Source organism: Megascapheus bottae, chromosome 11 (assembly GCF_031878675.1).
Source record: "Megascapheus bottae isolate mThoBot1 chromosome 11, mThoBot2.hap1, whole genome shotgun sequence".
In the NCBI taxonomy this organism is placed as follows: Eukaryota; Metazoa; Chordata; class Mammalia; order Rodentia; family Geomyidae; genus Megascapheus; species Megascapheus bottae.
This window is the reverse complement of record NC_143519.1, coordinates 59,031,488-59,057,102: the sequence shown is the minus strand read 5'-3', so window position 1 is coordinate 59,057,102 and position 25,615 is coordinate 59,031,488. Positions and strand designations below refer to the sequence as shown.

Here is a 25,615-nt window from a genome sequence, read left to right as displayed (position 1 = left end):
TAAGCTATGCAATATCATAATATCCTTAGGCTCAACAGGAACTTAGTGTTTGAAGCCCTCTTCCCTTAGCAAACCTGACCTCATGGATAATGAACTTGTTCTCTGGGATTTTAGACAATTAAGGTCTCTTTCTCTTGGATGCTTAGATAGCTAACAAAACTGAATAAATAATAAGTGAAATTTTAATGGAGCCACTTGAAATTGCATCGTATTTACTGTCTAACCACCAGGGAGTCTTGGTTTTAAATCAATGAGATTACCTGTGCCCAGATGTAATCTACCAATCTATTACCATAACACAGTAGCCTATGAAATCATTGAGAAAAATACTTTGAGAGTATAGAAAGGAAGGAAGGAAAGAAGAAAGAAAAGAAGGTAAGAGAGACAAAGAAAGGAAGAAAGAAGAGAAACAAAAAAGAAGACAGAGAAAGCAAAAAAGCTAGGCATTTTTGGCTCAGTCTTGGAAATCAGCTATTCAGGAGGCAAAGATCTGAGGAACATGGAAAGACTTCATCTCAATAAATGGCTTGGTACAATGGCATACAAGTAGACAACTGTAGCTCAGAAAAGCTGGGACAGAGAGCAAGAGCCTACCTTGAAAATAACAATTACATAAAAAGTGCTAGTGGTGTGGCAGAAGTAGGAGAGCCTCCCAAGCAAGCAAGAGACTGAGTTCTTTTCCCAGAACCACCAAAGAAGCCAACGTAGTAACAAATCAAAAACAAAAAGCATAAACCAATGTGCCTTAGATAAAAAACATTGTGGTTTGGGAAAATCAAAGGGAATATTCTGACTTCAAAGGAAAATGTGGATTAAACATAAGTCAATCACATGACAAGTTTCAAAAAACAGTAATATAATTAAGAGAAGTCAATCAACAGTTAAGTTTCACAAACCAGTGATGTAAGTTAGATCTAGGTCAAATCCATCCTTGGCATATCGTCTCTTATTGCCAGACACCTGGGAGGAACAAAAATGATGAAGCTGTAAAACAGAAGTCAACCACAAAGAATTTGATATTGCTACCTAAAACTTTTACCAGGATGGGAAGCAAACATGTCCTGCCCACTTACCAGTCTTCTGATTAATTTTTCTAGATGTCTTTTCTGAGTTGCAAGGTGAAAGATCCTCAAAAGTGTTATCAGCCTCAGAAGCCGAAAGAATACAATCATTCTAAAAATTTATAGATACATACTTTTAGTTCAGAAAGAGAAGAGTTCATCAATACATACGTTTAAATCTGTGTACATATGTTACATCGCTCTGCACCACCCCCATGGCCTCCATGTTCTGCTCTAGTGCTCTAACAGTCAGTTATACCCCTCATCCCAGAGGACCCTGGGTAACATATGGACATACTTGGTAGTCACAACCAAATGGATGCAGGTACTAATCACATCTAGGACTGCTGCTAAACACCCTACAATAAATATGAATCTAGGAAGAATGATAGGATGTTTTTGTCCTCTCTTCCCTACCCAAGTAATAACTATCTTCTCAAAATATCAGTAATGCTAAGATTGAGAAATTACTGTCTGGACAAACAGTAACGAGTTCATTCAGATTTATAGACTATTTTAGTTTTCATCTTTCCCCCAAATGAACTTTGATTGTTTGTACATTGGTGTTATTCCTTTTAGTAACAGAGGCTCCCTACAGCTAGTACATGCATATCAGGCAGGGAACAGGTTGCAATACTTCCCAACCATACTGGCTGGTGTTTCTCCTCCATTCAGAAACACAAATGGTGTGGACATGTCCAACAAGATTCATTTGGCAGAACTGCTTCAACCATGGTTCACAGATCCCAGAGCTACCAATTCAGTGGTCTAGGGTGGAACCTGAAGTGTTCTTTCTTTCTTATTTTCCTTCTTTCTTTCTTTCTTTCTTTCTTTCTTTCTTTCTTTCTTTCTTTCTTCTTTTCTTCCTTCATTCCTTTCTGTCCTTCCTTCCTTCCTTCCTTCCTTCCTTCCTTCCTTCCTTCCTTCCTTCCTTCCTTCCTTCCGTCCTCCTTTATTCCTTTCTTTCTTTCTATCTTTCTTTCTGAAAAACGCACTTTATTGGGAAGCAGAGTGCTGCACAGCATAGACAACAGAGATTGCCAGATGTGAGACCTACAACCACATTTCCTAAGACAAAGGGGAATTTTTAGTAAAATCATCTGACCCATGGTTTCCACTGGGCAGGCACTCATAGCTTCCCAGTGGAGAGCCAGGAAAACTCCCATCACTTTCCTGAGGCAGTTGTGGTTCCTAGAGATAGAGCCCCTCAGGTGTGCCTTCTTGTTTTTAATAAACAAGGTTTTCTTTAGATTTTTTGAAGTCTGCATTTGTTACTTTCATTCTGCGTTCCCTCAAGGCCATCAGCCCAGCTTCCGTACAGATTGCCTTATTGTTGGCCCCAGAGAGATCATCTTTGCCCTGATCAAGTCATCTAGTCACGTTGTCTGCCAGGACAGTCATGCTTTTATGAATGTGGAAGGTGAGCTTATTTTTTTTTCTCATCTGGCAGGGGGAACTCAAACTTTCTGTCAATGAAGCCTGGTCTGATCAGTGCTGGATCCAAAGTTTCTATCTGGTTTGGGGCCATGATCACTTTCACATCCCCCCTTGAATCAAAATGATTCAAGTGGCTTAACAGCACCAACATGGTTCTCTGAACTTCTCTCTCACTTCCAGAGTCCAAATCTTACATTCTGGTGCCAATGACATCAATTTAATCAATAAACACAATGGATGGTTCGTGTTCTTCTGCAACTCGAAACAATTCCCATGCAAGTAGGGGCCCGTTGCCTAGGTGCTTTTGAATAAGTTGTGAGCCCACCACTCTCAAGAAAGTGGCCAATGTTTCATTTCCTACTGCTTTAGCCAACAGTTTTACCTGTGCCAGGTGGCCTATAGAGAATGATGGGTGTTTTATACCAATCTCTTCATAATATTCAGGATGAGTGAAAGGCAACTCCTCAGATTCCTTAATATACTGGATTTGGTTGTCTAAGCCACCCATATCTGCATATGTCTCCTGGGGAGCCTCTCCACCTTCATCACTGTGACCAGGGGGACCGTGTCATCCATTAGCATCCCTATCACCGCATGCACTTTGTGGTTGAGCATGACTGAGCAGCCTGGTTCCAGCAGGTTCTTGTCCAGGATGGAAAGGATGATGACACAGTGCTCAGAGCCCACAGATGTGGACACTGTGGCACAAATGTCATCAGTGATCCTCTTCCAAGGTGCCTACCGACATCAGGGTCCCCCCCATCCACCTTCCATCTTTCCTCCTCTTGCTTTGCTTCTAATAGCTTCATTTGTTCCTGATTTCTAAGAAATTCTTCTTCCATGAGAAGATAATCTTTAATTCTCTCTAACTTCAGTTATTTCAAGCGACACTGAGTGTAAGGTGTCACCAGTGGCAGTTTGCTGGCAGCATCTGGTCACTTCATTTTCTTCTTCTATTTCTCCACTCTAGTTGGTACAGGTACTTCATATTTCCTTTTCTTGTCCTTATCATCCTTCATGCTACCTCTGGCCATGACCACGACTCTGACTCCGATCCATGTTGATTCAGCTGCTGTAGCTGCTACCTCAAGTGTTGTCTTGCTACCAAGGTCTCAAGTGGTGTTGAGGTTGCCCATTGAAGGACCGTATGGATTGAGGTTATTTTCAAGATCCAAACCCTAGCCAAAGCAATATTTACTTGGGGATCACACTGGACCTCTCAGAAACTTTGGTAAGAAAGAATCTATTTCTTTGACTTCTAATGAATATAGCTAAAAGCCTCCTAACATTAGCCCTCCAATGTACATTGGTATTTTTCTATCTCATTTAGGGAAAGGGAGATAGAGACAGAGGCAGACACAGACACAGATACAGACAGACAGCCACACCCATACACATATTACTTAGTAATCCCTTACTGCTTTAACTTTGCCTTAACATTCTTCATTTTACCAAACTGCCATTGCAAAAATCCATTATCTGGGTTGCCATATACGGGATTTCCTGGTTTCCATCGGCTATTTTTTAGAGAAGTATAACTAGAGCCACTGAAACTTCATACATGTTCAAGTCAATACACTTGCAATATTAGGAAAAGCAGATTAGTAGATCATCAAGGGGGGATTTCAAAATGATATTCCAGTTCATATATCCAATGGAAGTACTTTAGTGAAGACACCTTTAACTGGCCTTAAATGCTGTCTTTTTTTAGATCTCAAGGGTATGAAAATGTATCATTTTCCCTTCATTTGTTCTTCCATTTTTGTGTTACAGTCCCTTGAAATCAGGTTCTTACACTTGCTAAGTAGGCCTCTACCACTCAATCCATGTCATCATCCCTAATATTTTATTTTCAAAAAAATGTATCAGGTTCAGAACTTAAACAGAAATCAGTTCAATATACACAATTTAAGACAAGAATAAGTACAAATTAAGGAACAAATGAAAGAAAAGTGTGACAGTTAAGTCATGGGTTTCCTACCTTTGGATATCTTTAAAAAATGTAGCATTAAAGAATATGTATGTGATGTCCATAAATAAAATAATGATAGTGATGGCAGCATCTGTAATATTGAGGAAATCTGAAAAATAATGCTTTTTCCTATAAGAGAAAGTAAAAAAAATGGTTATCTTCTTTAAGAGGATAGAGGAAAATCTTTAGAGCAAAAAGTACTTGACTCAACTTCATTAAAATTGTTATTGTAATAGATTCTATGAAATGGATGGACTGGATTTGGGAAAGAGAAAACATAATACTGGTGGAAGGTATTCAAGTAGTAAATTTGTATTATTACATACTTGCATACCTGATGACAATCAAAGCTTAATGAATAAGCCAGCTACCCCAGCCATTGGACAAGAGGCATGCACTGCCTTCTAAAATGGAGTTGGAAGAAGACAAGTGCAAGTGTACAGTTCTGTTGAGCAACAATTTCAGTACATCATACTATCCCCAGATCAATATGTGAGTATCATATGAGATGGGTAGGAACTGGGCTTCTGAACTCATAATCTGTCCTTGCACCCACAATGGAATCCCAAGGGGCTGCTGTGTCCTTAAAAGGACAAAGACAGACATCCATCTACCAGACTCCTTTCCACCACTGACTCCTGCAGAGGTGAGCACTAGTCCTCCAGGAAAAGCATCTTCACACTCTGAGGCAGTCTGTCAGGATCAGACTAACCTGGCAGTGAATAACTCTGCTTAGCTCAAGAGAAGAAGGAGAACAAGTCCTCAGGAAAGAACATACACTGCCTTCTGAAATGACTTGGAGAAAGGGAGGCTAGGAAACCCAGTGCCTGACTCGCCCAGCAGCCCATCCCCAAGGCTTGCCTCACCCATCCTACTTTTCAGAAAACCATCAAGCAGGAAAGGGAAGCAATCTATTTCTTTCTTGCTACATCTCACTAATGAGATAAGCAATCTCCACATCACCTGCAGATGCTTTCATTGAAACTTTTCCTTTCAATGAACTCAGGACTATTTAGAGTGCAGTATCTAGTATTTCACATACTATCAAACATTACTTGAAATTCCAGTCAGAATCAAAGTATTGATCTATAGACCTCAAGTATATACTTCTCCTTCTATTTTTTAACAGTCATGGGGCTTGAACTCTGGGACTGGGTACTGTCCTTGAGCTATTTAGCTCAAATATACCATGCAACACTTGAGCCAGAGAAACACTTCTGGTTTTCTAGTAGTTAACTGGAGATAGGAATCTCACAGACTTTAGCACCTGGGCTGGCTTGGAACTGTGATTCACAGATCTCAGTTTCCTGAGTAGCTAGGATTACAGGCATGAGACACTGGGCCCACATTCTTCTTCTTTTTTTTTTCTCAAGTCCTGGTGCTTCAACTTAGGGCCTGAACACTGTCCTTGGACTTTCTCAAGGTTAGAGCTTTACCACCTGTGCCACAGCACCACATCTGGCTTTTTCTATATGTGGAAACGAGGAATTGAACTTGGGTCTTTCTGCATGCTTGGCAGGCATTCCACCATTAAGACAGACTCCTGGCACTCATACTTCTCCTTCTTAACGTACACATTGACATATTAATTGCCTAGCCCCTTTTGGTAAATCCCTTTAAGCTTTATCTGTTCAAAGACTTTTCTCAACTACTCCATGAGAGTGTCTCAAGCAATATAAAACTAATTAAAGCTACTCAATGAAAATCTGGGTTTGGGCCTTGGCTTCAAGAATGCTTTTCAAGAGGCACACATTTGTTTGGATTGATCTTCTAATTAATTTAGTATCCTGAAAAAAATTTGGCTGGGAGTTTGTCCTAGTAGAATGTTTGCTATCATGCACCAAGACCCTGGTGCAATTCCTTGGCACCACATATATAGAAAAACACTGGGAGTGGTGCTGTGGCTCAAGTGGTAGTTCTTTAGCCTTGAGAAATGTCCAAGGACAGCGCTCAGGCCCTGAGTTCAAGCACCAGGACTGGCAAATAAATGTTATTTTATGTAAATCAAGGAGATAAATGGGAGTTTCAAGCACACAGTTAAGGGAAATACTGAGCCTGAGCTATTGGTGGAGGAGCCAGTCTCAGTAGGGTTCTTCAGATTTAGGCTTCAGAGAGAATAAAACTTACCGTGTCACAAATACTTGTAGAACAACATCCAAAAGGAAAAATATAGCAATCAGAAGGGAAATTGTTCTATACTCTAATGGAATATGTAGTTTGCTGGTCGTAACTATGATATCTGTTACCATTAGACCAAGATCGACAAAAATCAGTAGTATTGCCAAAATCCTAAAATAAATAAAGACAATGAGAGTTTGGCACCACATTTCAACAATTCCTAAAACTATATGTCAGATGCTAAAAAGACATTATTTAAGATTATAGTGGCCAGTGGTATGAAGAATTATCCAATAGAAGCACTGAATAGTGAACAACATTCCCTCCTAAACAGTATACTGGATGGTATGTAGAAACCACACAATAACTGCAAGCTAGAACAAAAATGGAAATGAAATGATTAGTCTGTCAGTATAAACTCTTTAAATATTGATAAATTCTGAAGATGAATCTATCAGTTTCTTTTAGCACATAAAAACTCATCAATCTGAATCTTTGTCAGACTGTAATAGTTAAAGCTCAGTGAAGGCATAACTGACCTAAGTGCTTGAAGGACCACCTGCCTGTGTGCGGTGGTTCATAGCTATGATATTAGCTACTCATGAGACTGAGGAGGATACCAGGTCAAGGCCAGCCCCAGCAAAGAAATTCCACAAACCCACTTCAACAAGACAAGCTAGGTGTGATGATGTGAGCCTCTTGTCCCAGCCAGGTCAATAAGGCAACTTCAGTCTTCCTACTGAAGTCCAGGTCAGTCAGAGCAAAAAGCCAAACCTTATCTCAGAAATAAGAAAGTAGGAAGGGCTAGAAGTCTAGTTCAGTCAGTAAAATGCTTCTCCAGGAAGCATGAGGCCCTAAAACGACTAATGCCCACTTTGATCCTAAGATTTTTATTGAGGATTTTAACATGGATATGATTATTTATTTGGGGGTACTCCTTGCTCAGCTGTGGACACATGAAAAAGAATTCAATTCCATACATATTTATGGAATTGAACTCTAAGTGCTTTGAAGCCTTTCTGTCACATATTTTAAACGAACTACCCATTGGTTGATTGTATCGTTTATGTCGTTATGACGATGAATTGAGAAGATTTCAAAGTCTTTAAAACTGAAACTCAAATGAAAATACTATTAATTTTTATGTACTCTAAGGCACAGTATAAAATTATTCTCATATGTAGAGTGGAAGCCTAAGGAACGTGTTTCCAGAATGGAGGAATCACATAAATAAGGGAGTTATTAGAATACAACCTATACTTCCAAAAGTTTAACACTTCGTTGTTATTCTTTCCTTTATTTTTACTTTCCTTCTTTCCTCACTCCCTCCATACTTTTCCCTGTTTTCTTCTTTCCTACTTTCCTTCCTTCCTTGCTTCCCTCCTTCCTTCCTTGCACTCCCTCTCCCTCTCCCACACCCTCCCCCTCGCAATCTCCCTCTCCCTCTCCCTCACACCCCTCCTCTCATTCTTCCAGTATTTCTGTCTTTCCTTCTTCCTTTTCCATTCCTGAGCCTTGTACTCTAGGTGCTGTCCCTGAGCTGCTTTTGCTCAAGACTAGCAAACTCACTTGAGCCAAAATGCCACTTCTGGCTTTTTCTGGGTCATTTATTTGAGATAAGAATCTCAAGAACATTCTTGTCCAAGCTGGATTCCAGTGGTAATCCTCAGCTTTCAGCAAGGATTAGAGATGTGAGCCACCAGCACCCAACTTATATTTACTTACTTTCATGAGTAGAAAAACACATAGCCATATGTCATTACATAGACTTGCTTAAATGCCATTTTTTTCTGAGTTATAAGACCAGCTTAAGACAATTTTCCAAGATCAATTGAATTATAGTATGAAGGCACACATGGGTTATTTTTCAACATCTTAACAGTAGAAACTCTTGTTGCTCAGTTTGGACTTTCTTAGATTCTTTTCACTTCAAATATTGATGTTATATTTTATATACATACTTCATTGCTTGTATTTCTACAGTCTTACCCACCTGAATGATAGCGACAGTAGAATTTTATTTGCAATTTTCTTCATGTGGTTGCTGTAAAATGTGAATAAAAATAAAATCAGTCACATTTTGTCTCTCTTGATATGGCTTTGTTACCTTTTTAGGGAAATAGTAATCTGTTGGTCTTAGGAACCGAAACTTTGGTGCAAATCCAAACAAAAGTACATGCATTGTACAAGATTAACCAAAACCAAAGTCCTGTATAATATCAATTTAAAGGGATATTCTACACCCGTTTTATAATGAAATGCTTTTAATAAACAACTAAAATATTTACATTTATGTTTCATGAGTTTTTCACCTTCACATCCAGAATATATGAGGAAACAAACATACATATACCATACACCAAGTTTTGAATCTTTAGTGTCATATTTACCTTTCACATAAAATTCTAACCCTGACTTGATGGTAAAAGACTTTTCATCCACTAAATAAAGCACATACAATATGAGGGGCCTGTCCTCAGCTGTCAGTTCTCCATGAACAACTGGAAACCTAGTCAAGTCATTATATATTGGCCAACCCAATTCCCAGAGCAATGAAATGAGATACATCAGGATAAACACAGGCCCAAAAAGATTCTCGTGTCTTCATCATCATCTCTTGATATAGACATCTGACACGTAGTTGGGCAGAATTTTGTTTAAGGCTTGAAATACACCTTGGAGGTGGGCCATTATAGGAAAACGTATTTCAAATTAAAACTTCCCTAAGGACTAGTCTTTTCTCACTCTGAGAGAGAGAGGGGGGGGAGGGAGGGAGGGAGGGAGGGAGGGAGGGAGGGAGGGAGAGAGGGGGGGTGGGAGGAAAGGAGGGAGGGGGGAGAGAGAGAGGGGGGAGGGAAGGAGGGAGGGAGGGGGGAGAGAGAGAGGGGGGAGGGAGGGAGGGAGGGAGGGAGGGAGGGAGGGAGGGAGGGAGGGGGGAGAGAGAGAGGGGGGAGGGAGGGAGGGAGGGAGGGAGGGAAAGAGAGAGAGAGAAAGAGGAAGAAGAAGGAGGAAGAGGAGGAGGAGGAGGAGGAGGAGGAGGAGGTGGTGGTGTAGGAGGAGGAGGATCAATGCTGGTGTTGTATCCTCTAGCTGGAGATAATGGAGCACCTGCAGAGTAGTTTCTTACCCTGCTGGGGCTTCCATCAAAACACTGAATTGGCTTTGGCCACCACAATAGATTAGGAATAAGAAGAATTCTTGATATTTATTCTTAAGACAGCTAAGGTTTTAGAAAGGTAGCTGCAGATATTACATCCAATGCATCTTAGAAAAATATCAAAAATCCTGTATTGTCATCAATACTTCCAAGAAAGTTCTCTAATCTAAATCACTTTCCTTTCTTTGACTGTACTTTCATGTGTGTCTGTACCTACATTCATGTTAATATCTATAAGTATACCTAGGTGAGTGGTGCATATATGTTCAGAACATACCCTTCATTGTTGTTAAGTTCATCACGTTTTGTTGTGGTATCAGACAAGATATCGCTACAGGATGAAAACAAAGCACATTGTCAGGTATCTTCTAGACTTGATTACATATCCCCCCATATTTCTCCAATAACCATCAACCAACCGTTCAAAAATGTTTTGTTCTACTTCGATGTGTTTCAATATATTCTGTAGTTTATCTACCTGTCTATTTCTACTGGAATTCCATCATGGGATGATAGCATGCAGTAATACAATCATTTCTTTTTTCCCATATATTTTTTGTAATTAATAGAAGGGTTACATTATATTCACCAGATTGAAGGTGCATCACTTCACATACATTGATACCCTTTCTCATGTCTTGGTCCCCATTTCCCTCCCCTCCCCCCGGAACATTATCTTGTTTTCCCCCCTTCCCTATCTGTTTTCAAATAACCAAATATACGTATATACAATATATCAGATAACAAGGTGAAATACTGTAACAATATGAGATAACCAAGGGACAGCAAAAGAGATGAGAGATAACAGTACATTAAGGACAACAATCACTCATTATATGGCTTTTGTTTCTATATCCTGGAGGTCCTTTCATTTAGTGTCATATGACATGGACTTATGTATCTAGGTTTTGTTCTATTGTGTATCTCTGCTAGGGGAGCTCAAGGTTTCTACTGATTATGACAAATGAGGGACACCATAGAGCCTATGTTCCTTTGAGTCTGACTTACTTCACTTAATATGATTTTTTCTAAGTGTTTCCATTTTCTTCCAAATGGGGCGATATTGTTCTTCCTGACAGCAGCATAGAATTCCATTGTGTATAAATACCACATCTTGTTGATCCACTCATCAACTGAGGGGCATCTGGGTTGGTTCCATTCTTTGCTATGGTAACTAGTGCTGCAATGAACATCGTTGTGCTAGTGGCTTTAGTATGTCCTTGTTTCTGGACGGTTGGGTAGATGCCAAGTAGTGGAATTGCTGGATCATAGGGGAGCTCTATGTCTAGATAAGTAGGACTGCGTTAAACTGCAGATCTTCTGTATGGCAAAGGACATAGCTAGAAAATTAACTAACCTTGCAACCTTTCTCCAGAGGAATTTCCCTTCACCAAAGAGCACATGGCTCACAAGGACACTTATCTTAAAAATGTCACCTTAAAGCACATGCCCAACTTACAGAACGTGGACCTCTAGAGGGCAGTTACCAAACTAGATCCAGACTCATATGTGTTTCTGAGAGTAAAAGAACAGCAATAACATAGTTTGGTAGAACCGAATCAGATGAACAGATGGATTGGATGAGGACTCCCAACACTTGATCCAGTATTGTTCCTCTGATTGCTTCTGGAGCAGTGCAGCTAATTTAAAAATAACCAAGTGTGAAGACATGGAACCTCAGAAAACATGAGAAAGCCTATGCCACTACATGCCTCAGAACACTAAGGAGCTATTGCTCCTGACAGCAGGCTTTTCTCCCATTGCTGTGGGCCAGTAAGAATGGCAGGAATGCTACACTTCCATCTCAGCCAGCATCAGTGGGTGGGGCCCTTGCTCTTTTTGTTCTGAATATGAGGCAAATAAACAAGTCTGTATATCTTTTCAAAATAAAATTCTTTGAAAAATAAAGAATAATTCTTTTAAAAAATCTTAATTGTGAGAAGACTTTAAGAACAGTGTTGAAAGAAATCTATGGACACTTGGATGCCAATGCAGTGACCTCCATGTTTGCTTCTTTATACACAGACACACACACACACACACACACACACACACACACACACACACACACACTGAACTTTCTATCTTACATTTTAAATGGTAATCCACTTGTAGGTACTCTTTTGGTTTCTACTTCAGTTTTGCTAAAGAATAAAAAGGAATGCAAAAGAAACCATGTCAGTTTGGGTCAAGTTAGCTATAATTAATGTTTAACTAGCAAGCTGATCTTCTAAACTTTACATGTAGCAATCTACCATGTCATCTGTTCTAGAAAATGATTCTAATTGATCATATCAGGCCTGTGAAGACAGAAGATTTCAACCTGGTTATAGTTCTGCATGCCTGTAATCAATGCACACTGAACGCAGGAGAAGAAAGATCATTCCAGGAGAGCTCAGAGTACCTTGAGACCATGGATTAACAACAGCAGCAAAATGCCGAAAGATGTATAGTTGAACTTCTTATTTTTACTACAATAGGACTTTATAGGCTAGCAATGAGGACCTCAGAAAATAGTATTATAAAAGTATCTTTATTAAAAAGTGAAAGATTTATACAATCTGAAGAGAAACCAAACTACATGACTCTGATGACAAAATGCCATAGGAAGAAAAAGTATCGTCATATTCATAAAAATCTCACCATAATGTGGAATTAGGCAGACAGGCTCACAAGATGACCTAGGACTGGTTAAAGAAGAGCTTATGTGTGATCCTCGACTTTGCTCCACAAAGGATTCTTTCTTTAGCATAAATTTTTAGTCAAAAAACTGATTACATATGAACCAATCGATTTTCACTGCTCATGTCATATTGCTACTTCATATGACACCATACATATTAGTAGCTAAAATCAGAAGATAAGTGAATTCGGTCACCATTTAATTAGAATAAAAATGATACGGCTTGAGATAAGTGCCTTCCCAAGCAGGCTTCTAAATGAGATCACATCCAACTTCCACTCACCACACAGCCATGTGAGAGGCATGTGTGACAGGCTGACCCTTCCTGATGTATGCTTCTTTCATTTTCCTAGCAGCACTGGTGTTCCAACACAGGATCTTTACTTTCTGCCATGCCCTGCATCACGCCTGCCACCAGTCCTTTCATGGTGTTGGTGTTTCTTTGTGTCCAAGTGCTCAGCTCCAGCCATGTGTATGTGCATACTTATGAGTACATGTGTCTGTACATATATATATATATATATAATATGAACATAAACTTCCACCTCTACACTTGTCTTGGTTTATAGCTTACCTTTCTGTCACATTGCCATCATCAGGTGCTGGACAAGGATCATGTGCAGTTGTGCTAAAGTAACAAAAACACCTATGGTCACATATCACATGAATACGGAAGAGTTCAAATTCTGGGTCAAATTCTGATGCAGGTCCTACATTCATGCACTGTTCTTCCCTATAACTGGTTCTCTTCTCACGTTGATTTGAAATAAATGCAACCTTACAGTTTCAGACCATGAAGAAATACACTTGATGACACAAAAATGACAGTTAGCGTGACTGGCATTCTGGGAGTGAGTGTGTTTCTAGTTCAGTGTGTCATTAAGGAGGACAGGTGCAAGGTCATCTCCAAAAGAGAAAACAACCACATTACTCACCAAGCCACCAAAGAAATTTGCCGTCAAATCACTAAGGGGAAGGCGGGCTCATCCACTATCCATGACCTTCCTCACATCTAATCAAAACCTCCAGTTTTTCCAAGTAACTACAGTTAGATGAGAAAAAGTAGCTACAGACTCATTTCTGATCTGAAAACTTCAGTGTCCTCCATTCACATGCTGGGGAAATCATCAGAGTGACTTGGAGCAAGGAATTTTTGTGTAGTCCCTCTATTGAACATTTATTCCCATGTCAATCCATCACTTTGAAACTTATCAACCACTTTTCCATGCAAATAAGTGTGAGTATTAGGGGAAGGAAAAAATTTAATCTGAGACGATTAGATAGAACAAAATCTTTATGTTCGTGACTTACAACTAAGTGAAAGCAGTGCTCTTAGCTTTTTGTGTTTTCTCCCTAATGGCCCTCTGTTTTCTCAGTCCAAATTTCCTCTTTCTTCCTAGTTAAGTTCCAGGTTCTCCACTCCTTGTGCCAACTTTTTATTGCCATCATTATAAATATCTGCCTTGCTCTAATACTATGTGTGGCACGAGGTCGAGCCTTTTCAGTGTGTAACAGACTTGGATAAGAACAAGTCTTGCATGGTGGCAGAGCAAAACACAGTGCCATTGTAGACACTAATTTCACAATGACAGGGCTCTGAACTATCAGGGATGCATGCATGATCTTGATCTTATACATGCAGTTCTGTGCAGACTCAGTAGCCTCTATTTTTGTTTCTTTTACTTTTCTGCACATAGGATCTGCTCCTTTGGTCCAATCAATTACAGACTCACAAGTTGCAAACGTCATGTTTTCTAGAGGAATATGTTACTAATGTTAACAATGTACTTGAAGCATATTGTCATGACTGAGTCTTTCTCCAACGCTTCAATGGTATTAGAAAAGAAAGTGATCCACAAATCTCTCAGGGGCTGAGATCTGAGCACCATGGTTCAAAGCCAACCCAGCCATGAAAATCCATGACTCTTATGTCCAATTTACCACCAGAAAACCCAAGGTGGTGCTGTGGCACAAGCGGTAGAGCACTAATAGCCTTGAGCTGAAGAACTTAGGGACAGCACCCAGTTCAAGCTAATGAATTACCAAAAAAATAAAAAATAAACAAAAATATGAGAGAGAGGGAGAAAGAAAAGTATACCATAACCCAACAAGTCTACCTACTCTAGTAGATAATGACTTCTTGTTCACGTTCAACTCACTTCAGAAGAACTCAAGACTTACATATCATCTAATTATCATCTAATATTCCCTGCTGCTGCTCCTGCTCTTCAGATAGGAATAAGAAAAAGCAGTCTAAAAGTAAGGCTCCCCTTCAGTATGAATGTGGACCTTTCAGGGTTTAAGCATTCAAAAGAAAGAAGGATCACCTCTTAGCTACTGGTGCTAGGCCTACTTTTTGGTTTCAGCAAAGGATTCCCAGGTCCCTTGCCACATTCGGAGTAGCTGACAGGCACCGTGATAATCTAAGAATTTTGGGTGCTAGTAGTTGCCTTCATAGCACACCATGAGCGAGTGTCTTTGGACAGGTTCTATCATTTCTATTGAGTTTCAAAACACATCATGATTACATTCAATATTGATAAGCAGTGCTTGTGTACCCTGAAGATATCATTGTGCAAAACGAGTTATCACTTACATGACAAAAAAAATCAACTCACCAACTACTGATGTCTTCATTGGAACGAACTATAACAGCTCTTAAGCCACTATCCTCACTGTGGACATATTAAAAACACACAATAATTAACTGGGAAAATGTGGGAATTAATCATGCATTTTTTTCCAGAACACTAAGTTAGGAAACTAAGGTCTTGTGAATGCAACACAAAAATGCTGCCAACAGAGCTTCATCTCTACCATTTTTGTCCCTGCTACTCCTGCCACTACTGAGATCTCACCCCAGAGCCCTGTCCTTGCTATTCCTTTGCTCATGGTATGGTGACAATTTGGGCCTATAATGAGAAATGCTAATCTAAGGGTTTTGGGTGCTAGTATTTGTCTTCACAGCACATCAAGAACCACTGTCTTTTGATCTGCTCTATCATTTTCTACTTAGTTTGAAAACATGTCATGATTACGTGTGATATGAACAGGTAGTCCTGTGTGCTCTGAAAAGCCATCATTTTCCAAAATGATTTATCAATTAGATGAAAAATGAATCAACTTACAGTAAATGAAAAAAATTCTAGAATACAGAAACAAGAGCTTTACCTTGTGTGATAGTTGTTCTTAATGTACTATGTTATTTCTCTTTTCCTTTTTCCCCTTAATTGTTAATCTCATATTGTTATTGTATCTGAAAAGTTACCCGGAATATTACATATGTTTATTTGAAATAGGAGAGGGAGGGGATAAAGCAAGTTGATTGGAAAGGTGTAGGGAATGGGAAATGGGATGAAAACATAAACAGGCGTATCAATGTGTGAAAAGAAATTCACCTACTGTCTGGGGAAAATAAGTATAAGCACTCTATACATGATCCCCAAAATAAAAAAAATTTAACTCACGCAGTACTGATGTCTTCGTTTGAATGAACAACAACCGTGGTTAAGTTGCTGTCTTTGCTGTGGACAAATTGAAACATATAAAAACTAAGTAGGACAATGTGGGAAGGAATGTTGTATTTATAACAATATTAGGTTAGAAAACTATAGCTTGTGCATGCTACACAGATGCTCTGTCAAATGTACTATGCCTCTATGTCCTCTGTCTCTGCCAAAACTTCTCTCCAGTACTGAACTCTGAACTCAGAGCCCTGTCCTTGCAACTCCTATGGTGATGGCATGGTGATCCCTCCTACCTAGGCTTGCCTGTTCAATGACACTTCCCCTTAGGATTTCACCAGAATGGTAGATGGATGTGTAGACTTGGGTTCACAGGTGTGATTCTGTCTACAGTGGGGGTGAACAGCAGAGGATAGCAATATGAAGCCTTCCAGAGTATTCCTTCTGGCAGAAGTCCATCTCCACTGAATGAGCAAAATGCATTGCATGTGTGAATGAGGAAGAAGAGATACAGTGATAAACAAGAAAATAAAATATTCCTGGAGCCCTGACTTGAAGCCATAGTATCAGAGTATTGCCACTCTGCCACACACGTGTGGACATGATCGATCTCTCTCTCTCTGTCTCCTACCTCTTTCATTGTAAACATAAATTTATTCACGAACCCTGTATTCACAGATGTGAGCAGTAAGGAGCTTGACATAATGCTGTGGAGCCATCTGTCTATCCAATCGAAATGGTGCCCATAAAGTACTCACACTGTCACAAACCTTACAACCACAGTTTTGAAAAGCTGGCATTAGTGCACAATGAAAATAATATGTATAATTTAAGGTCTAGGCCTACAGAAAGTCTATAACCATCAAAGAACTGGACATAGCCAACAGAATATGGAAAGGACCGAACAAACATGTAGCCACTTCGATCTGACACTTGTATTTCTTCACCTGTGAAGAAATTGTTATGGCAGGAAATAAATGCATAGGATTCTGTGTCTTTGCCATCAGACCAAAGGAACACAACCAGTTGTAGTAGGATCTCATACACTGGCAATGTGGGAGTTTCCCTTCACTGCTCCCTACAATAGCAAAACACTATTGTGCAACTCATTTCTCATTTACTCATCAAAATGGAAAAGGGGCAATCTGACAGACAGAAGGTACACTGACAATATTTGGAAACTACCCAGAAATGATCAATCTGTTTCATAACATTTATATTTATGTATGTTTATCTACTTGTAGATATCTGACCTTTGCTTGAATTCTTCCGTCCCAAGATCTGGTGGGTCATTTTTATCCAAGCTAAAGAGAATTAAATTATAGATAATCAAATACCATGTGCAATCATAGTTTTACGTTTTCACTCAGTGTAGTAAGTTAATCTAAGACTAACAAATTTGTAGAAATCAAAACTTTTACATATTTAGCTAAATGAACAAAGGAATTTAATTTGGCGTAGGGGAGTTGCATTTTATCATTTCAAAAGAAATCTTTTCTATATGGTCAAAGAATTTTTCTCTCTTAGTAAACCTAATACACTGCTCCCTACAATAGCAAAACACTTTTGTGCAACTCATTTCTCATTTATTCATCAAAATGAAAAAGGAATAATATGACAGACAGAAGATACACTGACAATACTTGGAAATTTCACAGAAATGATCAATATGTTTCCTAACATATATTTATACACGTTGATCTATATGTCTATAACTGACCTTTGCTTGAATTCTTCTGTCCCAAATTCTCCTGGATCATTTTTATTCAAGCTAAAGAGCATTAAATTATATACAGCCAAATACCAAGTGCAATCATAGTTTTACTTTTTTACTTAAGGTAGTAAGTTAACCTAACACTAACAAATTTGTAGAAATGGAAACTTTTACATATTTATCACTTCAAAAGAAAGCTTTTATGCACGGTCAAAGAATTTTTCTCTCTTACTAAACCTAACACACTGATTATTGGTATCATGTAGTTTAATTGTACATGCAACTCACTTCAGAAGAACTCAATCCATTATACAATCTGATTTTCAGCTTTCTAAGTCTGCTCTTCTCTCTCCTTCCTGTCACTAACTTGGCTGATTTCTTAACTGCTTCTCACCAAAAGACAAGAAACTACAGCCTAAAAGCTGGACTCTCATCATACCTGAAAATGAGCCTGTCTTCTAAGTACCAGATTTCTAGAGAAGGAAAGAGGCCCACCAACATTTTCACCTCAGAAACACTGAGACCACCTCATTGTTCCTGACTGGGACTCTCTCCTCCATTGTCTCAGTACAAGTTGCATATAGGAAATAGGTAAATAAGGTAGAGAATAGGTAAATAAGGATACGGTTACTATGTTTTACTTCACAGTATACCATGACCAAGTATCTGCTGCCTGACGCTATCATTTTCAATTTAGTTTCAATACAAGAGAAGGATACATGAGGACACTGATCAGCTGTCATATAGATTGGGTACTAACCTCACCCTAGAAGTGAATTTACACTCAGATGACAGAAAATTCAACTCACCAAATGTTAATGCTTGGGTCACAAACTGCAATGGCAGTTAATGCTGTGTCATCTCTAAAAAATAAAATAATAGAAAATCAGCCACAGAAAATCAGTTGGAACATTTAGAAGAAATCAAACTGTTTCTACAAGGCTGTGTACTAAAACCATAACTGTGTTCATTTGAGGAACATGCTCTGCCACTTGAGCTACATCGCCATCTCCAGCTCTTCTGTTCCCTCTAGCTATTTGCTCTGGTACTATGGTGTGAAGTAGGAGACCTGTACTTAAATGAAAAGCAGTATTTCCATTTTACAATAAAATGGATTTGAATCTCTTCAGGAACTTAAACATGGAACTTAGAAAAGTAAAGTTTTCACACAAGATAGAAGAATTGTTCCCCCTACCATAGTACCTAATGCCATCTTGTATGACTTTCAATGCAATGCAATTCAAGGGAGCTCAACCCGGAGGTCACAGCCAATATTCTGCTTCCTCTGTTCCTTCTATTCCCTTCTTATTTTCAACAATCATGGATGTCTTTACTGACTTACTTGCAGAGAGTACCAATGGGTGGCAGGCCAGAAGCAGAGAACTCTCCACTGCTAACCAGGACAGAGAGAACTCCCTCTCCTCTGGAGTCTCAATCCTGCACCCCATTTGCAAAAAGAAAGAATGGCACAAAAAATTGCCCTTCCCTGACCTTCCAAATGGTTCCCACAAACATGGTGCTTAGTCTCTGTACAGCTTTCTACACAAGTCTGTCAACATTTGGGTATCTGACCACTTAGGGCTGTCTTGTGTGCATCCATGTGCATCCTGCTAGTTATTATCAACATCAATAATTAAATTGCACACAGTCAAATACTGTGAGAATTCCAAAACCTACTTTTTCTCCCCAAATAGCTATAACTGCTGAAAACTAACTCTACATATACTGTATATGCAAGGGGGTATTTCATGTGCTTTCCTAAAAATATGGCCTCTCACTTCAATGAAATGTTCACCTGTGCTAAACAACCACTTATGCAAGACTGACAAATTCTTTTCCTAAACCACTGGTAGCACTGTTTTTATGGGTTTCCTTATCTTCCACTTCCCTTGCTATGGAATTAATCAAGCTGATCTACCACCTACATTTCTGCTTTCTCTCTTCCCTCCATGCTGGCACTATTGTTCTCTATCCATCCAGCCTCTCTGTGTGATAAAAAGGATTTGTATTTCATGAGTTATTCGCATTAATATCCAGAATATATGTTGGAATGATAGCACAGACATGCTTTTACTATTTAGTAGTATTTCACATTCACATAAAATTCTAACCCTCACTTGATGGTAAAAGCCTTCTCATCCCCTAAATAAATCACAAATGGTATGAGGGAGGTGTCTTCAGCTGTCACGTCTCCCATGAACACATCTGATATCCTAGTCATTATATTTTAACCAGTCTCCTTCCCACAGCAATTGAAGGAGACACATCAGGGATGAATACGGCATGAAAAGATTCTCTGGTCTTTTCATCACCATCTCTTGAAATAGACATCCAGCACATAACTGTGTAAATTTTTGTTTAGGCCTGAACGTGAACTTAGAAGTAAGGCATTTTTGGATAATACATATCAAATTAAAACCCAGTAATGACCAGCCTTTACTCATTCATTCTGGAGGAACGGAGGGAGGGAGAGAGGGAGGAAGAGAGAGAGGGAGAGGGAGATAACCATCCTCTAGCTAGAGAAAACAAATTCAATAGAAAGAAGTTTCTTAACCTGCTAAATCTTACAGCAAAACATTAAATTGTTTTTGGCCATTAAAATAGATTAGGAACAAGAAACATTCTTGATATTTCTTCTTAGAAATAGCTAACATTTTAGAAAGAAACTACTGATATTATGGCCAAAGTAAATTAGAAAAATATCAAAGACCTTCAATTGTCATCTATACTTACAGGTCCCTAATCTCAATTACTTTCTTTTCTGTGACTGTCCTTTCATGGATGACTGTACTTACATACATGTAAATATGCATAAATACACGTGGGTGACATTGTATGTTTATTTGGACCTTACCCTTCATTGTTGGTTCCTTTGTCAAGTTCAGTTGAGGTATCAGATAAAATATCGCTAAAGAATGAAACCAAAATATATAGTCAGGGGCTCCAATGATTTTCTACATTTGATTACATGTCCCTCCTTTCTTTCTTCCATAACCCATTAAACATTCAGATTTTTGTTCCATTTCTATGTATTTTAATTTTTTCTATTGTTTACTTCCATGTCTATTTCTACTTGAATTCCACCATAGTATGATAGCACATGGTAATATTATCTTTTCTTATATGTCCTGTTAAGACTTCCTTTAGACTCTGCCAAGAAACCTCTTTGAAGAATTACTACGGAGGAGTATTAGAGAAAGGAAAAGGAAAAAAGAGAATAATGCTGCCTCTATGCTCTAAATATTATTTCCTTTGGGGAAAGCTTGGGGTTGCCTGGATGATACTTATTCTGGGACTGCTGGATGGAATATTCTGCAGATATGTGCTACCTTTGGCTCTGGGTCTTCAGTTAAATCTGGTTTCTTGCAGATTCTTTGGAAAGTATCTAACATGGTTGGGATCCATCAACTCATTTATGTTCAGCGATGTCTGTTGTGTCAAATTGGGTGCATTGAGGATTAGTTGCCTTTTTGTTGTTAATCATTACAGTGTCTTTAGCAAAATGAAATGACTTTCATGTTGTAATACTTTCAAGTTTTCTTTGCCAGATAGGAGTACATTTACATTTGCTTCCTTTTGGGTGCCATTCTTGGAATATCTCTTTCCATCCATTCACATCAAGCATGTGACTGTCTCTGCTAGGGAGGTGGACTTCCTTCTTTCTCTTTCTTATTATGTTTCTCTGCAGGTACTATTGGGTTTCCTCTTAGGGCCTGGGTGTTCTACTTTAGCTTTCTCTATTAAGATGAATACTCTACCACTTGAGCCATACTTCTGGCTTTCGGGAAGTAAACTGGATAAGAATCTCATAGGGTTTCCTGCTGATATTCCTATTTAGAATGCCACTGATTTGTTCCAGAAAGGATTCTATCCTTTGGTTGACTGCATTTGTAACATCTTGGGAAGTGTAGCTGACATAATGACTAGAAGAAATTCTCCTCATGACCTATTCCTCTCTTACCCTAGTTGTTATAAAGAAGGAAGAAAGATGTGCATTTGTCTCTCAGTAGCTGGGCTGTCATGCCTGTGTCTTAGTTGCTTCCCATACTTCTTATTTCACATTTTGACATCTGTTGGTGTACGCACAAATATATTTCTTTCCTTCATGCTGCCTTTAGAAATATGTGTGGATATATATATATGTATATGTATATATATATATTCAGAGAGTCTTCCTAGATTTGAACTCAACATTTCAATGCTAGATCCCACATAACATTCTACAGACACTTCTTCCAGGATAAGAAAGTCTCGTCATAAGGCACAACTATACTCTACATTTTCAGTCAAATAGCTACCTACTTTATACATGAAGTGATCAATTTTCTCTACTGCTATAACGCTGATACTTCATACTTCAGTATACATATAAGTAATTAAAATCAGTAGATAAATGAAGCTAGGTCATCAGTTTGATTCGAATGAAAGTATGTTGTTAATGATTACTAATAGTGGAACTGTCCCTCACTTAACAACAGTTTCTTAGTATTACCATATATGCACATGAAGGCATGTATCACTTGGAAAGTTAGAGTGTAAATTCTGCACCTACACAGATTTTACTGATTATTAATTCTTTTAACCATATGCTTCCTGTTGCTCATTAAGTTAACTACTGACAGTAGTAAAGAGTAAATTGATAGGCCAGATACACAAAGAAGAAGAGAATAAAACTTTCTCTACACTTTCTCCAAACAACAAAGGAGGAAAGAAACAAGGATACAGTAAAGAAAAAGAAATGTGAGCAATATGTCCCTTATGATCAAGCAGAATTTGGGTGATACGGACTATTCTCTTTAATGAAAGATGCCAATGGTTTTAATGGTTTAAATATAATGAATTTAACCTTGACTCAATGATACACTGCCCACTAAACACGCATTTCATGAGTGAGTATGGAATGGAGGAATTTATTTCTGGAAAACAATCAAATGTAAGCAATGACAGAAAATTCTTGTTACACAGTTAAAAGAAAAGCACAGTAAACAGTGGAAAAGTATCAAGACTGGCAGGAAATTTTGTGAACTATATCAAATAAACAACCATGGCAGCATAGATATTTCCTGATTTCTGCTTTTCTGAGGTGTTATTCCCAAAGAAGGAAATTAGTCATAAGTTCTTGTCTCTAGACTTTCTTTATGGAGAACTCAGGTTAAAATATATAAAACTAACAAAAATAGAAACCCCATCTTGTTTTCCCCTCCTCTTCTCTATTTCAAATAAGTGTATTAAAAAGGGGGAAGGGAGGTTAGCCTACTGGTAGAGTGCTGGCCAAGCATGCAGGAAGACTCGGTTTCAAGTCCTCTGTACCATGTACATAGAAAAAAGCCAGAAATGGTGTTATGGTTTAAGTGGAAGAGCTCTAGCCTTGAGAAAGTCCAAGCACATTGCCCACGCCTTGAGTTCAAGCCCCAGGACCGACAAAAAAACAACAACCATGAATAGTCATTGTAACAATATAGGTATATAGTGCAGGAAACTGCTCTTCTATAAAACCAACAGCATGAAATCTTCAAGGAGACATACACTTGAATGACATTAGATGCATTCTATCCATTGCTGGTAAGGAAAGATCAGTTAGACAAAAAATATCAATCAAAAAACACCAAAGTTTACTACAGTCCAAATTTGTTTAGAAGACACTTGAAAACATTTCATCTTTTAGCTGAAGAATATATATTCTATCAGAAGATCAGATGCTGAGCTACTAACCTAGTCTGAAGAAATCGAAAAACAAAACTGAAATCAAAAGTGTATCTTACTTTTTTCAATTCATGTGGCTTCAACACTAGGCCTCGGCTCTTTCCGTGAGCTCTTCAGCTCAAGACTACTACTACCCTGTCCCTAGAGTCACAGCACCACTTATGGTTTTGCTAGTGGTTAATTGGAGGTAAGAGACTCACAGAGTCTCACAGGCCAGGGCTGGTTTTGAACTGTGATCCTCAGATCTCTGCCTGCTGAATGGCCAGAATGACAGCAGCAGTGTATCTTATTTAAGGACATAGAGCTACAAAAATACTAAAGGTATTAGAGATTATATTAGATATGAAAGTTAACTGATAAGTAATTGATCAATCAGAGGACTGATAAACCAAGAAAGAAAGTTTAACTTACTTAAAGGAAATGGGAAAATATTGATACTATTGCAAAACACACTAACTTTGATATGGTAGTAAAGCTGATATTCCAGATGTGTAAGATGGAATAGTAGTCAGAGATAAGGCATTGCCAGTGTGGGTAGAGGGATTGTGAAATGCCCCTTGCATTGTGCTGGTGTTTTATCAGTGTCTTACCTCCTGGGAACTACAGACAAATGAGAGTACCTTTTTGTTTCAGAAAAGGATTCCCTGCGACCTTGGCTCATTGGGAGTAGCTGACAGGCACCTAGGGATTCTAGGTGCTAGTTCTTGACATCACAGCACTCCATGAACCACTCTCTTTTGATCTGCTCTTCATATCCTGCTTAGTTTCAAAACACATCTGGATTACATATGATATTCATAGGTAGTCCTCTGTATCCTGAAAAGTCACCACTGTCCAATTCTGATTTATCACTTGATGACAAAAAAATCAATTTACACTAAATGAAAGGAACTTTAAAAAATGGAACCAAGAGCTTTATTTTGTGTGATTGTTGTTTTTAAGGTACTATGTTATTTCTCTTTTCCTTTTTCCTCTTTATGGTTAATTTCCTATTGGGACTGTATCTGACTTTATTATCTGGTATCTTGTATATATTCTTATTTGGTTATTTGAAATAGGAAAGGAAAGGAGGGAAGACAAGATGATTGGGAGGGGGTGGGGAAAAATGGGAAAAAATATGAAAAAGAGGAATCAGTTTGTGACAAGTAATCTTCCTATTACCTGACGAATGTAAGTGTAAACCCTCTATACCTTGTCACGACCAAAAAAAAAAAATCAGCTCGCACACTACTTATGTCTTCATTTGAAGGAACAATAACAGTTGTTAAGTTGCTGTCCTTGTTGTGGACATATCAAAACATAAAAAAAATTAAGTGGGAAAATGTGGGAGGAAATGATACAATGTTCTAACACTACCGGGTTAGAAAACTGTGGTCTTGTTTTTCTACACAGGTGGTCTGTCAAATGTACTATGTGTCTAGGTCTTCTGTCTCTGTCAACCCTTCTTTTCCTGAGGTCAGAACTCAGAGCACTGTCCTTGCTACTCCCATGATCATGGCATGTTGATCCTTCATGCCTAGGCTTGCCTGATCAATGACCCTTCCCATTAGGCTTTCAACAGAATTTTAGATAGATGTGCAGACCTTTGGTTTACAGACGGGGCAAATAAGAGAGGATAGCAATAGAAAGCCTTCCAGGGTATTCCTTCCTGCAGAAGTACATCTCCACTGAATCAACAAAAGGGTGCACTTCATGTGTGGATCAAGAAGCAGAGGCCCAATGATAAGCAAGAAAACAGATTAATCCTGGAAACCTGATTTGGAGCCCCACTACCGCACACGTGTGGACACACTCTCTCTCTCTCTTAGTCTCCTAGCTCTTTCTTTGCAAACACAAATTTATTCACAAACCCTGTATTCACAGGTGTGAGCAATAAGGAGCTTGTCATAACGCCGTGGAGTCATCTGTCTATACAATATAAATGGTGTCCATAAAGTATTCACAGTGTCACAAACCTTAGAACCACACTTTTGAAAAAAGTTGGCATGAAGTTCACAATGAAAAGAATAGATATAGAGAAAGAGTATACCCATCACAGAACTGGACACAGCCAACAAAATATGGAAAGACCCGAACACACTTGTAGTCACTTTGATCTGACACTTGTATTTCTTCACCTGTGAAGAAACTGTTATGGCACGAAATAAATGCAAAGGATTGTATGTCATTGCCACCAAACCAAAGGAACACAACCAGTTGTAGTAGGATCTCATACACTGGCAATGTGGGGGGGGGGATTTAGGAGTTTTCCTTCACTGCTCCCTAAAATAGGAAAACATTTTGTGCAACTCATTTTTCATTTACTC

At 38.7% G+C, this 25,615-nt stretch overlaps 2 long non-coding RNA genes and 1 pseudogene across 2 annotated transcripts; all 3 read right to left on the bottom strand.

The window, feature by feature from the left end:
- Positions 1 to 2,252: 2,252 nt before the first annotated feature.
- LOC150057179 (26S proteasome regulatory subunit 4 pseudogene) lies at positions 2,253 to 3,557 on the bottom strand (annotated as a pseudogene).
- A 5,040-nt stretch (positions 3,558 to 8,597) lies between these two features.
- Positions 8,598 to 13,057, bottom strand: LOC150057178 (uncharacterized). The gene is made up of 4 exons (XR_016537150.1): positions 13,003 to 13,057; positions 11,836 to 11,889; positions 10,023 to 10,076; positions 8,598 to 8,632 (listed from the first exon to the last, which is right to left on the bottom strand). It is a non-coding gene; the product is annotated as an uncharacterized LOC150057178 (long non-coding RNA).
- A 3,980-nt stretch (positions 13,058 to 17,037) lies between these two features.
- On the bottom strand, positions 17,038 to 20,516 carry LOC150057177 (uncharacterized). Its single transcript, XR_016537052.1, has 3 exons — positions 20,461 to 20,516; positions 18,416 to 18,469; positions 17,038 to 17,196 (listed from the first exon to the last, which is right to left on the bottom strand). It is a non-coding gene; the product is annotated as an uncharacterized LOC150057177 (long non-coding RNA).
- Positions 20,517 to 25,615: the final 5,099 nt, after the last annotated feature.